Below are 17,209 nucleotides of genomic sequence, written 5' to 3'. Positions count from 1 at the left end.
TGAAACTTATGATATTTTCTCATACAAAATGATTGCCACTTAGAATACAACACAAAGGATGTTTTAATAATTAAAAAGAAAAGAGTAATTGATATGAATGTGCCAATATCTAGGGATAACATAATCAAGAAAGAAGAATTGAAAAAATGAAAAATTTAGAGATCTAATTATTAAAAGAGGTAGCGTATATGGAAAAATCTTGTAATGTCATCCCTATTGGTGCTTTAGATGAAATAACAAACAATTTTTATAAGAACTAAATATTTCTGTTGTATAAATTGTGAATTTAAAACAACAAATACTACTACAGCTCTACTTGAGCATATGTTATACTGTACAACAATATTTGCATAATTCCTAAATTCCTGCCTGGAATTCAGATTTCCATGGTCAAGATGTGATTCTTTGTGTTGATTTTTGTCCTATGTTATACTTAGATAAATAAAAACAGGGTGCTGTTTATATTACAGTTCATTGCACTGTCATACAGTTTAGACTGGATTTGGTATCGTTATCCACCTATCAAGTCCTTCCCAAGGACCTGGGATAGATAGATGATGCTGTTTACAAATATTAAAAGTGTCCAGGTAATGCCACATCCACTACCCAGACTTTTTTGTCTTTCTTATATGCAATTACTAAAGGGGCCTCTGTGGCTCAGACTGGTAAGACAGTCTGTTATTAACACAGCTGCTTGCAATTACTGCAGGTTCTAGTCCCACCAGGCCCAAGGTTGACTCAGCCTTCCATCCTTTATAAGGTAGGTAAAATGAGGACCCAGATTGTTGGGGGCAATAAGTTGACTTTGTATATAAATATACAAATAGGGTGAAGACTATTGCTAACATAGTGTAAGCCGCCCTGAGTCTTCGGAGAAGGGCGGGATATAAATGCAAATAAAAATAAATAAATAAATAAAAAATACTAAGTCTGGGAAAATATGTGGCAAGAGTTTGACTGTTTGAATTCTAAAGTCCCAGAACACTTTAGCCTCTTCATATTCTATTATCCTATTTAATTTTTTGCTCCACCAGTTCTTTCTTGCAGGCAAATTGGATTTCTTGCAAATTTTCCAATGCACCATTGTTGCTACTTTATCACGCTGTTGTTTGTAGTCAGTCTATAAGGCCTGATGATCCACTACTTCTTCAGCTTCTTTGTAGAGGTGGCATTTGATATTATTATTATTATTATCATCATCATCATCATCATCTTTATTCATTAAACATGAAATTCAGTCAACTGAACATTCAAAAATGAATCACAAATACCATTGATTGGTGCTAATGGTTGATATGGGTTGCTGCCAGAGTCCTAGGTATCAACCAAATACCTTCTTAAGATGTACGATGTTCCAAGTAGTGTAGTTTTTTGCAGTTCTGCTGGCGTTATTGCAGGAAGCTGCAATTTTTGATGTATCTTAAAAAATTCTTGGATGTGGTATCAAGTGCCCCGATGACAATGGGTATTACTGTTACATGTTTCATCCATAGCCGTGTAGTTTCGATGGCCAGGTCGCGATATTTCATGATTTTTTCCAGTTCTTTTTCTTCAACTCTGGCATCTCCTGGTACCGTGATGTCAATAAATTGTACGTTTTGGTTTTCGACAACTGTGATATCTGGCGTGTTGTGTTCCAAGTGACGATCCGTCTGTATTCGAAAGTCCCACAAGACTATGTGACACCTCTCCTGCGCAGACTGCACTGGCTGCCTGTGGCCTTCCGGGTACGCTTCAAGGTTTTGGTAATGATCTTCAAAGCGCTCCATGGCATAGGGCCGGGCTATTTACAGGACCGTCTGCTGCTACCGAATACCTCTCACCGACCCGTGCGCTCTCACAGAGAGGGACTCCTCAGGGTGCCGTCGGCTAGGCAATGCCGTCTGGCGACACCCAGGGGAAGGGCCTTCTCTGTGGGGGCTTCCACCCTTTGGAACGAGCTCCCCCCAGGACTTCGTCAACTTCCGGACCTCCGAACCTTCCGCCGCGAGCTTAAAACTCATCTATTTATCTGCGCAGGACTGGATTAGTTTTTAGATTTTAAATTTAACTGGTTTTAACGGGTTTTTATTATGTACTTTGATATTTTAACTAATTGGCTATTTAGAATAAGTTTTTTAATTGTATGTTTTATTGTGTATTTATATGTATTTTTATCTGCCTGTAAACCGCCCTGAGTCCCTAGGGAGATAGGGCGGTATAAAAATATGAAAAATAAATAAATAAATAAACTATAAGATCTTCTTGCAACAACTAAATAGATGATCCACTACTTCTTCAGCTTCTTTGTAGAGGTGGCATTTGATATTATTATTATTATTATTATATAAATGGGTGAATATAAGTGTTCTTGAGGCTCACTTTGAATCCTTCAGTTGAAGAAGACCTTTTGAACTGCCCTTGATAGTCTAACACAAACCATGTTTGCTGGAAATAACACTCAGGGCTTGCAAAGGAGAATCTGTGATGGGCAGGCACTAAAGATGACACTAAACATTATTGTTATTGGATGTATAAGTAACAATAAATATTTCTGTTTTTTCCTCCTTCAGCCTATAATGCATTGAACAAAGACTTTTTCTTCCAAGAATGCAGTATGGGATAATAATAGAGTTTGCATATGGGATTCACATTTTGACAATGCTAATCTGACCCCAGCTACTCACTGAGATGCCTTGCTCACAGGATCATTAATTAACTTCAAAGAAGCAGTTGACAACCTTCTGCATTGCACAGCAAAAGGCAAAAAGATCAATTACAAAAATGCTTAGTATGCAAACTGTATCCACAATCACATGATGCTTCTTTGAAGACAAACAATGCCATTGTTTGTAATGTAGACAGAGGTTGCTGAGTGGAGAAAAGAAGTTTCAGGAAGAGAGAGAAGTGGGTCATGGAGCAGGAAAAAAATCTCTCCCTCCCTCCCTCCCTCCCTCCTGTTTTATAGCTATATAATCATCAAAATCTCAAGGTAGGAATATTTTTTGTTGGGAGTGGTTTTCAAAGCTCACATGGAAATAAAAAGGCTAGACTTCATGTTGCTACCAGCTCAGTGTTCTCAGCCTGAACAACTTTAAGATGTGTGGATTTCAGCTCCTATAATTCCCCAGCCAGTATGCTGGATGTGGAATCTGGGAGTTGAAGTCCACACATCTTAACTTGCTGAGCTTAAGAAACATTGCATTAAGGTAACCATGATTGTAGCTGATAGTTCATAAAAGGTGGAAATCATACAGAAAGAGATGCTAAAATAACAGGGACTTTTCCAACACAAATGCCACACACACACACATACATACACAAACACACACACACTCAATTAATATTCACATAAACTTTCAATAGTACTACCTATTTGTCAAATATCTTAATGATGTAGTGACAATATTTTTTTTCTCTTTACAACCCTATAACCCCTTGTTTCAGGATGGGGTCAGGGTGACTGAATGGAGCTGAGCATTTACTGGCTGGATGCCCTTCCTGACGCCTCTGTGGAGGATGCAGTAGATTTTATTTATTTTATTATTTATTTATTTAAATTTTTATACCGCCCTTCTCCCGAAGGACTCAGGGCGATGTACAGCCAAAAATAAAAACAGCAAGTATACAAAGTTAAAATATCAATTTAAAATACCTATTCAATAGTGGCCGAATTAAAACCGTCAGATTGACCTAACCTAAAATACCCCATATAAAATTACAAAGGATTAAAACTTTAAAATTTGGAATTTAAAATATCAGTCAGTCCAGTCCCGCTTGAATAAATAAGTGAGTTTTTAATTCCCGGCGAAAGGTCCGAAGGTCAGATATTTGGCGCAAACCGGGGGGAAGGTCGTTCCAGAGCGTAGGTGCTCCAACAGAGAAGGCCCTCCCCTTTGGGGCCGCCAGCCGGCATTGCTTGGCAGACGGCACCCTGAGGAGACCCTCTCTGTGAGAGCGTACGGGTCGATGGGAGGCATAAGGTAACAGCAGGCGGTCCCGTAAGTACCCGGGCCCTAAACCATGGAGCACTTTGACGGTGGTAACCAAAACCTTGAAGCGCACCCGAAAGACCACAGGTAGCCAGTGCAGACTGCGCAGGAGCGGTGTTACCCGGGAGCAACAAGGAGCTCCCTCGATCACCCGCGCAGCTGCATTCTGGACTAACTGGAGTCTCCGAGTGCACTTCAGGGGTAACCCCATGTAGAGAGCATTGCAATAATCCAGGCGGGAAGTGACGAGAACATGAGTGACCGTGCATAAGGCATCCCGGTCCAGAAAGGGACGCAACTGGCGGACCAGGCGAACCTGGTAGAAGGCTCTCCTGGAGACAGCCGCCAAATGATCTTCAAACGACAGCCGTCCATCCAGGAGAACGCCCAAGTTGCGTACCCTCTCTGTTGGGGCCAGTGACTCGCCCCCAACAGACAGCAGCGGTTGCAGCTGACTGTACCGGGGTGCCGGCATCCACAGCCACTCCGTCTTGGATGGATCCATCCAGACCCGTACGGCCTCCAGGCAACGAGACAGCAGTTCAACAGCTTCATTGGGGTGGCCCGGGGTGGAAAAGTACAGCTGAGTGTCATCAGCGTACAGCTGATAACTCACCCCAAAGCCACTGATGACCTCACACAACGGCTTCATGTAGATGTTGAACAGGAGAGGCGAGAGAATCGACCCCTGAGGCACCCCACAAGTAAGGCGCCTCGCAGTCGATCTCTGCCCCCCTGTCAACACCGTCTGCGTCCGGTCAGAGAGATAGGAGGAGAACCACCGATAAACGGTGCCTCCCACTCCCAAACTCTCCAACCGGCGCAGCAGGATACCATGGTCGATGGTATCAAAAGCCGATGAAAGATCCAACAGGACCAGGGCAGAGGAACAACCCCTATCCCTGGCCCTCCAGAGGTCATCCACCAACGCGACCAAAGCTGTCTCCGTGCTGTACCCGGACCGGAAGCCGGACTGGAACGGGTCTAGATAGATGGCTTCATCCAGGTACTGGGGAAGCTGCCATGCAACCACACTCTCTACAACCTTCGCCACAAAGCGAAGGTTGGAGACTGGACGGTAGTTACCCAAAATAGCTGGGTCCAGGGAAGGCTTCTTGAGGAGGGGTCTTACCACCGCCTCTTTCAAGGCAGCGGGGAAAACCCCTTCCAACAAAGAAGCATTTATAATTCCCCGGAGCCAGCCTCGTGTCACCTCCTGAGTGGCCAGCACCAGCCAGGAGGGACACGGGTCCAGTAAACATGTAGTGGCATGTAACCTCCCCAGCAGCCTGTCCACATCCTCAGGAGCCACAGAATCAAACTCATCCCAAACAACATCAACAAGACGTGTCTCAGTCATCCCATCCAGATCATCACAATCTTGGTCCAAACTATCCCGAAGCTGAGCGATTTTATCGTATAGATAACCACTAAACTCCTCAGCACGTCCCTGCAAGGGGTCATCCCGTCCCCCCTGGTGTAAAAGGGAACGGGTCACCCGAAACAGGGCAGCTGGGCGGTTATCTGCCGACGCAATGAGGGTGGAAACATAGGAACATTTCGCAACCCTCATTGCCACTAGGTAGGCCTTCGAAAAAGACCTAACTAGTGTCCGATCAGCCTCGGAACGGCTGGACCTCCAGGTACTCTCTAGGCGTCTTCTCCGGCGTTTCATCTCTCTCAGCTCCTCAGAGAACCAAGGAGCCAATTGAGATCTACCCCGGGTCAGAGGCCACAAAGGCACGACACGGTCCAAAGCCCCAGCCACAGCCTGTTCCCAGGCCGCAACTAGTTCTTCAGTCGTGCCGTGGGCAAGATCATCAGGAAATGGCCCAAGCTCCATCAGGAACCTCTCGGGGTCCATCAGGCGCCTGGGACGGAACCAACGCATTGGTTCCGTCTCCCTGCGGTGGTGAGCGGCGGTCTGAAAGTCTAGGCGGAGGAGAAAATGATCTGTCCATGACACCAGTGTCGTCACTAAATCCCCTAATACCAGATCATTAAACCACTGTCCAGAGATATAAATCAAGTCCAGTGTGGACCCCCCCGTGTGTGTAGGTCCATCAGTTACTTGGATCAGGTCCAAGGCCGTCATGGAAGCCTGGAACTCCTGAACCACCGTCGATGACAAGCCGGCCGATGGCAGATTGAAGTCCCCCATGACCAAAAGTCTGGGGATCTCAATCGCCACCCCAGTAAGCCCCTCAAGTAGCTCAGGCAGGGCTGTAGTCACGTAGCAAGGAGCCAGGTACGCGATCAACAGACCCATCTGATTCTTATGGCCCCACTTCACAAGAAGGGATTCACAACCGGCTATCTGAGGCACAGTGGACTCTCTCAACTCAAGACTCTCTCTCATCACAACCGCCACCCCACCACCCCTACCCTGGGCCCTTGGCTGATGAAATGCTCGGAAACCCGGCGGGCACAGTTCAACCAGGGGCACACCCCCTTCTGCGCCCAGCCAGGTCTCCGTAATGCCCATGAAGTCCGCGGACTCCCCCCCGAATATGATCACAAATCAGGGGGTTGTTAACCACGGACCGGGCATTGCACAACATCAGCCGCATGCCCGGGCCCTGAGGATCCTGACCTTCCGGGGAACGGGTAAGAACTGAGGGACCGGAGCACGTTATCGCTTTTAAACAGCGAGTCCGTGCTCCCAAAAAATGATACGGCCCCTTGCTTCCGCCATATCTGCCCCTCCCACTTACCGTACAGATGGAACCAACATCTACGCCTGGTACAAATCCCTCACCCCCCTCCCTCGGACTGGATAAAACGCCATGGACAACTCCCGGGACTGGACTTACCCTCCCCGACGGGTTCCCCCCCCCCCGTCACTTCCCTCCCCCCCTTTAAAAAACCCTTATTAAAAAAACCTATCTACAAAACCCCAAAGATTCTTCTTCCTCGCATGCCACCACTCCGGGTCCCAAGACCCCTCGTTAAGGCAGGCCCTCGATAACACAGAGGGCCATTCCTGCGAGGCGGGGGAACCTCGCAGTCGGAGAAGGTCGGCCGACGAATATTTCATGCAAAAAATAAATAACAGTGGGAAAAGGTAATTCCCTAGCCGTTTGATGGTATCGCGGCCTACGGACAAGTCAGGTCAGTCACAATACCAAGGCCTTAGGCCGGTGGGGGCAATAGTCAAGATGGAATTCGGCTGATGGATTCTGCCATTTAATGCCGCCCCTAATGGGTGCAGCAAAAGTTTTTGCCCACCAATGTCGCCTATGATCCGGTCCGGGCTGTCCAAAATTGATGCCAAAAATACCGGGAGCAGGAAAAAAGTTCTCAGCCGCAGATGTCAAATGATGGTATACATAAAAGTCAGCTAAAAGTCAAAATTCCACCTGCATAAGCTACCCGTGTCCAACACCGCTGGTATCAGTGCCGCTGGTAATGATATGGGAGACAGTCTAGCCACCAGCTACTGATGACAAATGCGGCCATAACTGCCGACAGATGGATGGAGACGTAGGTGACCATACCGCTGAACAGTGCCGCTAGAAGACAGAGCGGCAAACTTCCAGCCGCTGATGACAAGTGTGGCCGGCCGCAGTAAACCACGATCCAACCCGTCCATTTCTAACGAGCGCCGCTCCGCGCCCCTCCAAAATGGCCGGCGCCATCCGCCATCTGCCGTTGCCGCCGATGGTATCAATGCCGCTAAAGGTATCTAAGCGGCTGATGTCAATGCCGCTATACGATATCGCCGCTGGCCAACGTCGCCCGCCAATGTCCTGAGCGGCTGCCGGGCCGCAAAAACGGTATCAATGCCGCCGATGGTATCAATGCCGCCAGAGGTATCTAAGCGGCTGATGTCAATGCCGCTATGCGATACCGCCGCTGGCCAACGTCGCCCGCCAGTGTCCTGAGTGGCCGCCAATATCCTGAGCGGCTGCCAGGCCACCAGGCCGCAAAAACGCAATCCGGCCCTTTCCAGCGGGCGCCGCACTCCGCGCCCACCAAAATGGCCGCCAGCAACCGTCCGCCGCTCGACACCACTCACCCACATCACCAGCCTCGTTCCCGGCAGCCGAGGGTCTAGGAAGACCCCAAAAGATCTCCTTCGGCTGCCGGGAAGATGTTCTACAAAGCGGTGAGCACAGATAGCTCAAAAACTGCATCCAAGGCATTGCGGCCGGGAAAAACGCCGCCCCACCGCCTGCATGACTGTCAGGACGCCGCCATTCCCACGCATGCGTAGTAGAAGAAAAAAAATATATATGTTCTCTTTGCACCCTGATGGAGAAACATCTGCCACTGCCTAGGATTGAACCAGGGGTGAAATGTTCTGAAGTCTGCCACTGGTTTGCTTGACTACCAATTTGCTTTGCATGCGCATGCGCATTGCACACCAAACATGCACTTTGCATGCATGCACACCACAGGTGCTACTGTGCAGCACTGAAAAAGAAGGATTAAGAAACCTCTTCTTAGGTAAGTAGAACAGTGAGGTGGGAACAGCTGTGCCACGCAATTTAGATTCGCTAGAAAGCAGGATTTCTAGCTAATATAAATCTTGCAGCACAGCTGATCGTCAGTTCACCCAAACTGATAGCATTTCTTTACTTTTATTACTACAGGTTTGGGTGATCTGGTCCAAACTGGTAGCATTTCACCCCTGGATTGAACTCTCAACCTCCCAAGTGGGGGGTGAGCGTCTTGACCTCTAAGTCACTTCGCTGCTCATATGTAGTAACCTTCTATAATACAGCTTCAAACAAAATGGCAAAATTCTAAATACTGTCATGGAGACCCACTAAATGAACCAGGATTGAATAATTTGTAAATTATCAAGCTAAAGAAAACAATCTCTGGGAACTCTGGATTTGTGGTCCTAATATACCCCTTGAAGAATCAGGTTTGACAAGATATTTTCTAAAAGTCCATACACATAAGTAGAACAAGAATAGTTGTGGATGACCTTGGATGCCAATATATAGAGACAAAGAGAAAAATGAGAAGAAATCAAGTTCTGGGATACTATTTAAAGGGATTAAAGATCAAGAACATTAAAAGCAAAGGTAAGGTATATAAGGTTGGTTTATTTGATTAAAAGCAAAATATACAGTACATGTTGTTATTTCTGGTAACTCTTAATATACTTTTAGTGATTAGGATTTAAGAATATTTTTTATAGATAAGAGATGAGATCATCAGGAAATAAATTACTAAATTGTACTTGTCATGAAGGGGAAACTCATTTCTTTCTTTATATATTTTCTTTCTTTACTATATTTTTCATGTTTCCTCAGTCCTTTTTTTCTTTTTACTCTTATATTTTTCTTAATTTGTATTAATTTTTATCTCTGTAACTGTAAACTTTAATTTTAAAAAATATTGTAAAAACTAACAATGAATTATTTGCATCTTTACAATATTCATGGTGCTATTTTAATGACTCTAAAAGCCCTTCTCCAATCTGGGCATCATCTACAGTAGATGTGTGGCCTTCAAATCCTAGAATTCCCTAAGAACATTGCCAGCAATGGTGAAATTGAAGTTCACACATTGGCCAGTTGAGGAAAGAGGAGGACACAGGAAAACAAATAAATGGGACATCCTGGGCATTAGAGGATTGCCACCTTGTTTCCTCCTTTTAAAGGTTCATTTCTAGGCAGATATACATATTCAGTTCAGTGTTGACTTCTGGTGACTGCCTGAACCAGCTGCTGCAGTTTTCTTGGCAAGATTTTTGAAATTTGTCATTGCCTACTTCCTGGGAGTGAGCGAGCGGGACTGGACCAAGATCATCCAGATGGCCTTGTGCCTAATGTGGGACCTGAACTCACAGTCTCCTGGTTTTTTAGCCTAATGCCCTAAATCAGTAGTCTCCAACCTTAGCAACTTTAAGACCTGTGGACTTCAACTCCCAAAATTCCTCAGCCTGCTTTGCTTTGCTTTGCTGGCTGAGGAATTCTGGGAGTTGAAGTCCACAGGTCTTAAAGTTGCCAAGGTTGGAGACCCCTGCCCTAAATCACTACCCAACACTGTCACTCTCTTTCTGTCTCTTTTTCTCTCTCTCTCTCTCTTTTCTCTAATAAAAAAATACTGTATCTAATATTATTTAAGCTTTCCTTATCAAATTTCTTTAACAGTAACATTTTTTTCAGTGATTCTTCAATATTATTCTTCTCAATCTGATCTTATTTCAATAGCAGAGATCTTCTTTTTCCTAAAATGAAGCTGTAGTGTAGACAATTGACGGCTGATTCAAATCCCTTGAGGGGCTTTAAGAGGAAACACAGAGTTCCCCTTCTCTTCAGGCTGAGGGTTGCCTTTGGCCTTTGAGAGGCATGCCAAAATGGCACTCCAAAATGTAAGCAAATCCAGACCCAAGGAATAGATGAGGCTAAGACAAAAACTAATTTTGATTTCCTTTGAAATCAGAAGTCGTTCATGAAATGCATTCAAGAGGATTTCTCTTCATATGTTTAATTATTCTCCTTTCTTTGAGATTAACATTTACTATTCAGTGAATTTGGGAGGCCCTCTGGGCATTGTGCCCAAGGCTTTAGTGAATCTGTGAATTTTCTTAACTGAATTTCTCTTTAACGTGCAAATAGGGATTGTCACTTATGCCTTTTTTAAAAAAATCAAACTTAAACACTTCCTGAAAGATGGATGGACTCAATTATAACAGGAATGGATGCATCCTTAGGAGACTAAAGGACCTAGCTAGGGACAGACCATCCTGTAGAAATTCTATCTATATGGTCACTTGATGACACATAATCAAAACACTTCCTATAATCTAAAATTCAAATCTATAACATATCCATAAAAATCAATGAAGGTTGCTTTTAAGTAAGCCTATCTCAGATTAAGGAGAAATATACCCATTTAAGTCATCTGCCACAGTCAGACTTAGAATATGAATGTTTGTAGGAAACATATTTCTGCCTTGGTAGATTAAGAAAGCCCACAACAGCTATATCTGAAATTCACTTTTGTTATGGTCTTTAAACTAGAAAACAAATGCTTTTCAGTAGCCCAGAGATGCATTGCAACTCAATGTTCAAAAGCTGCTATTAACACCTGTTCTCTTGCACTCACAGAAACTGTGATGAAAAAGAAGCCTAAATATATTTATATCTTTTAGTGAGGAGACAACTGAATGTAACAAATGCATTCCAAAGTTATGATCAGTGGTAGGTTTCAATTTTTTTTACTACCGGTTCTGTGGGTGTGGTTTGGTGGGCATGGCATGGCTTGGTGGGCATGGCAGGGGAAGGATACTGTATATCTCCATACCCTCCCCAATCCAGAGGAAGGTTACTAGAAAATCCTCATTTCCTCCCAATCAGCTGGGACTTGGGAAACAAAGAATAGATGGGGGTGGAGCCAGTCAGAATTTTTACTACCGGTTCTCCAAACTATTCAAAATTTCTGCTACCGGTTCTCCAGAACTGGTCAGAACCTGCTGAAACCCACCTCTGGTTATGACCCTACATAACTCTCTACAACTGTTATCCCAAAAGTATTTTTCAAGAGGCAACTGAACTTTCTTGTTTTTCATCGAAGACGTTTCGCTTCTCATCAGTGAAGAACTGAAGAAGCTTCTTGGATGAGAACAAAACGTTTTAAAAGAAAAACAAGGAAGTCCAGTTGCCTCTTGAAAAAGCTCCTTTGGGACAACTATGACTTAGAAACTCTGTAGACATTCTACACCTGTTGCTACTTTATCTTTCTTTCTCCAATTCATTTTTTTTTATTTGGCTATTTATGTGCCGTCATAGAGCAAATGCAATAAAGTGCTTAAAGTTCATTTCTTTGCTCAGCCATAGAAGCTTGACTGATTAAGTGCCATTCAATTGGTGGTGTCTCTTATCATCACTCAGATATATTTTCTCCATCCAGGTTCCTCAGCTCTTCTGATGGTGTGCCCATTGCTGATCTAATGGAATCTACATTGCTGATGTAATGGAATCTTGCTAATGCTCATCCTCAATTTTTCTTTCCTGCTACTTTCCTCAATGTTAATCTGTAGATTTGTCCAGGGAATTACAGTAAGTCTTTGAATAATGTACCGAAATATCAGTTTTCTGGATAATTTTGGACTAATAATTACCTTGCTGTTCAGCAAGGATCTTCTTTTGGAGGTAGATTTGGAGGATAAAGTAGTATATATGCTAATATGAATTCTTGAAAGTAAAGTGAACAAATAAAGTAAAAATATACAGTAACGAATGCATAACTTCTCTCTGGAACATCATTCCTCCAGAGATTAGAATGCCCCCCACTCTAACACTCTTCCAGAAGGCGCTGAAGACCTGGTTCTGCCAGAGGGCCTGGGGAACACAGAGCGGGATGGAGCCCATTAAATGGCTCATGTGATATGTTGTCGCCAGGGTGGGGGGTGATTTTATTATATTATTAATTTATTATATGATTCTCTCTTTTATTAATTTTATTGTTTTTTATATGAGGTTGTTATATTCTTGTAAGCTGCCTTGAGTCGCCATGTGTGAATAGGCGGCAATATAAATTTCCTAAATAAATAAATAAACTCACCTCTTCCTTTTCCTTCTAATTGTATTACCATGTTTCCCCGAAAATAAGACCCTGTCTTATATTTTTTTTAACCCTGAAATAAGCACTTGGCCTTATTTTCGGGGAGGTCTTATTATTTTGGGGCGCATGGAGCAAGATGGGGCTCCTCTTGCCATCTTATCTGATTTCAAGCTCTGTGTTTAAATATTTTCAGGGAGGGCTTATTTTCGGTGGGAGGTTTATTTTAGCGCATATGCTCAAAAGCCCGATTGGGCTTATTATCAGGGGATGTCTTATTTTTGGGGAAACAGGGTATTATTAATCCAAAGATATACAAGCAATTGTGCTGTTTCATGAGCTCTTAAGCAAGAGCTGGCAAAAGATATTATGGGTGTGATCTTGTAAAAGAGGTTGTGCCTTAATCTGATTTTCATGTCATTTTCTTTATCTCGTGATTTCCTATTTCCTATTTACAGAAAGAACAATAAGTCTTTCTGGTGGGAAAAATGGAAATTCGCATAATTTGTAGAACAAATTTGATTTATTACAAAGGACTCAAACATTGATACCTTTATATAATACATTTATATAAAATTGATTATTATTATTATTATTTGGAATTTAAAACAGTCGGATCCATCAGATGTCTTTTGCTTTCCATGTCAAAGTTCTAAATTATTGTCCTTCCTTGTTGCATATGTGTCTGGTTTATCTTTTTAAAATTCTTCTAATACAGGAGGAGCTTACAATTCATGAAAGCTTTTCTCTGATCCCAAGTAAATCCAAACTCTCTTGAAATGAGAGGCTGCAGTTTTGCAAAATAAGAAAAAGAAAGAAATCACTGATGATGTTACCTAGTTTGGGTAATGAAACATCTGCAAGAAAACAACCAAGCTGAGAGAGCACCAAGGACCCCTCATTTCAACCCTGAGCTACAAATATTCTCTTTATTTATTAGAAAGAAATCACATTTTCTCCCTTTCACGTCCACTTATTCAATTAAATTATATTTAATCAAAAGCATGTTTTTTTAAAAAAATTACAATTATTTATCAAAGACATGCCCCACAGATGCATTATACACCATTCCAAATTAAATAGAGTGCAATGCAGTGACTATCCAGTGATGTTGGTCATGTATGCATTATTTTTCTTCTGTGCCAGGTTAGCAAATCACAATTTGGTTACAACTTTCTGAGGTCTTTGATGGCCAGCCCCAAGTTCTGAAGAAGCTGTTTACAGCCCTGGGGGTCTCTGATTGTGCACCTCCGCTTTAGATCAGTGGATAAACCTGGAAGTAGGAGATGTAGGGGATCAGGTAAGATTATGTAAACAACCACTCTGCCTTGAAAATGGGTTTCTGACATCTCCCTGGTTGTTGTCAAAGGACAATTGGCACTCCTCACATTTCAGACCTCATGCTTGGATGCTTTCATCCAAAGCCCTTTAGGTAATAGTAGCCTTTCAATGTTATGATATCTCTGGATGAGATTCAATAAAAGAAACTCCCTTTTTGCTTAAGCCCTGGAGTCTAGCCAAACAGCCTTGACAAACGTGAACCGACTCCCAAAGAAAACAATAACAGTCCAGCTTTGGAGCTTTCTCTTCTTTGCCTTCGTTGGTTTCCCATTTCTAAACTCGCACCGGAGTTGTTGGGTTGCCTTTCCTGCTTTATTTCCTCAGTCAATAATCTTGGAAGCCAGGAACATTTTTAAAAAAAAGAAAGAAAGAAAGTAAAGAAAAGAAACCTCCTTGGTTTAAATGGTAGCCCAGCAACAAGAAAGAGTGTGAATTCAAGCAGCAAAAGTCTCGCTTGCTCGCTCACTGACCTTTGCCATGCAAGGAAGCTACAGAATAAAACCATTGCTCTAGGTGAGCTTAAGCATTACATTATAGCCACTAGTTTTCCATTACACGTTCAATAGAATTGCTTTACTGTCATTAACAACAACAACAACAACAAAAAAGCTAAGGAAAGCAAACACTCAGAAAGTCAAGCTGAGTGCCTGGATTTTTGTTTTTGTTTTCCTTTTTTCTCTCTCTCAGTTTTATTTGGTGTCTTTCAGTTTACTAAGGTTTTTTGTTTTGTTTTGTTTTGTTTCCATTTCTGGCTTTGAATGAGACACTAATTATATTTCTCTGGTTTTCTGATCATCCAAATGAATAATATGGGGATTTTTAATAGGGCAGGAACAGGATCGTCATCAGCAGCAGCATTGTGATCACAATCCATTTCTGACTCTCTCCTGTGCTGGATGCTGAAAAGTGAAGGAAGCACAGTTTGGAGACGAAATTCAGCCATCCGCTTTCCAGATTACATATGTGTCCCTCCTTACCATCCTACTTCAATCCACACTCATCTGCAATTTCATTTTGTCACCTGGAAAATGTCATCACTGTAGATAAAACAGTTCAGAACATTTCTCCTCCTCGAAGGAGAGAGAATATGACAGAAAGCAAAACACACACATACACAACACACACACACACACACACACCCAATCCAGCAAAGATTAGCAAGGCCAAATACTTATTTAAAAAAGTGATTCCCTGCTCTTCAATCCTCTGGTGCAATTCCATAGGCTACCCTGCCTATTTATTTCACTTGCTGGGGTGTGAGGAGTAGGAACTAGGTTGGCAAGATTTACAAGGTATGACTTCTAGGATGACTGACACTGAAAGGCAAGGGTTTTTAATTAAATTACTCCAGATGATTATGTTGTGTTATGGTGTGGTGCGGTGCGGTGCTGTGCGGTGCTGTGCTGTGTGTTGTTAGGTGTTGTTGTTATGTTACATTACATTACGTTATATAATAATTTAAAAGAATACCTGTATTTGTTAATATGTTAATGAAATGAAACTCCCCATACTCTTCAGCACCTGTTTAAACTTTTTAAAATATTTTTTTTCTAATGGAGCAACTTCTCCAAACAGCACAGACAGGCAATTTAGGGAACCAATAAGCCTGATTGCAATTTGGAAATCAGCTTTCCCCAAACAACTGTCATGGGCCAGGCTGGACTAGCCTAAGTGTGGCTTACACCAAACACCAGTTCCTCAGAAAGTGAATTGTGGAGAGTGCTTCTTATCATTCTGTCTATCATTTAGTTTATTTTTGCCCTTTTTTAAGACTAGTGTCTATACTTCCAAATAAAATCTTGGGTTACGGAGAGCCATCAATTTATATGTTAAAACTGGAAATTAGACCTATGTGTTATGTAGAGCAATCCCTGCAAGGTGACGTATCATTTGTCTTTACAGCTATTTGAACATAAATCATGGTTATTCTCTTGTGGCTTGCAGCATGGGACAAATTATCCTGAAGATCTTTTGTAGGCATCATGCCGGACCGGTGTCGAATTATGCATGTCTTCTCTCCAATTATGAACAAAATATGCTCTTCCACAGAACATTCTGTTCCAGGCATTCAAGATGCATTTTGCTTCTTGGGTATTCCCTTGTTCCCTTTTTAGGGGATTTTCTTTGAAAATAGAAGGACAAGTTTGACTGAACTTTTTATAACACTTGATAAATGAATCATGGCAATTAAAGCTGTACTTGTGCTTTCCCTGTGCTATTGTATCATATGAAAAATTTATAATTGGAAATGATCACTAAAATGTGAAATGATCACTAATTGGACAGTTTCCTTTGATAAAGCTTCAAGGACTTCCGAAATGTACTGGCTTTCCATCTTTATTGCGTTTTCAACTATGTCCATGTTAAGTCTAACTATAGTGGGAACTATGTGGGAACATACACACATGTGGGAGACAAGAGCCTGCATGTGAAGTATTTTCTATAAGCACTTGTAGGTCCAAAGATATTTGTTTTTATTGCTTAAGATTGCTATTGTTAGTCCAAAGAATATCAGTGTTTCATCACATGAAAAAATTAATGCCAAAATTTAACTCAGACTTTGTTGCTTATTCAGAGAAGATACAGGGAACAAAAAATGATGGGATACATACCCAAAGCTGTACAAAACCCTGGGCCATTAAACCGCATATGGACATTGTCTGGAATAAAGACACTTCTAAGAATAAAAAGTTATTAATTTGGATGAAAAGGAACAGCATGAATTTATTTTTTAAGCAAAGCTCAAAGATTAAAATATTTAAAATTTAAATTAAATTACAATACAAAATAAAACCCTTCAAGTTCTCACAATCAAATTATGAAATATTGTCAAGATTTTCTATGGGGAATGTGTGTGTATTCCCATAGAAAATTTTGACAATTTCATAATTTGATTGTAAGAACTTGAAGTGTTTCATTTTGTATTATATATATATATATATATATATATATATATATATATATAAAAAATATGAAATTCGCATTAAGTGGCCTCGTTTCACACACAAACAATAAGCTATAAAATAGGAAGCTGTACATCATACTAAGCCAAAAACCAGATTGTGTTATCATGTATCTTCTCACGTTTCACAATATGAGAAAGAAAAATAATAAAATGTAATGGTAAACAATGTGCATTTTATTTTATAAATAATAAGTGGAACGAATCACATAATATACGAATCAGCAAATAGTAGCAAAAGAAACAAAGGTAGTACCAACAGTCATAGGTGCCTTACATGCAATTCCAAAACATCTGGAGCCCACTTGAACACCATCAGCATTGACCAAGTTACCATGAGTCAATTGCAAAAGACAGCTTTGCTTTGAAAAGCTTACATCCTGCATTGATATCTTAAACACCATCAAGCAAC

General features: G+C 42.0%; 1 long non-coding RNA gene across 3 annotated transcripts in view; it reads left to right on the top strand.

Annotated features, from left to right (window-relative positions):
- Positions 1-16,470, top strand: part of LOC131197752 (uncharacterized) — a 47,796-nt gene extending 31,326 nt beyond the window's left edge. For 2 of the 3 annotated variants that reach the window (XR_009155021.1, XR_009155020.1), the window contains 5 exons: positions 8,567-9,007; positions 11,086-11,134; positions 11,844-11,992; positions 13,641-13,794; positions 15,738-16,470. This is a non-coding gene — a long non-coding RNA (uncharacterized LOC131197752). The remainder of the gene's footprint in view (positions 1-8,566; positions 9,008-11,085; positions 11,135-11,843; positions 11,993-13,640; positions 13,795-15,737) is intronic. The other variant, XR_009155022.1, reaches the window with a different exon arrangement.
- The last annotated feature ends 739 nt before the right edge of the window (positions 16,471-17,209 follow it).

The sequence above is a fragment of the Ahaetulla prasina genome, chromosome 1, assembly GCF_028640845.1.
Source record: "Ahaetulla prasina isolate Xishuangbanna chromosome 1, ASM2864084v1, whole genome shotgun sequence".
Taxonomy (NCBI): domain Eukaryota; kingdom Metazoa; phylum Chordata; class Lepidosauria; order Squamata; family Colubridae; genus Ahaetulla; species Ahaetulla prasina.
Note: the sequence above shows the minus strand (reverse complement) of the source record. Positions and strands in the feature narration are given on the sequence as shown.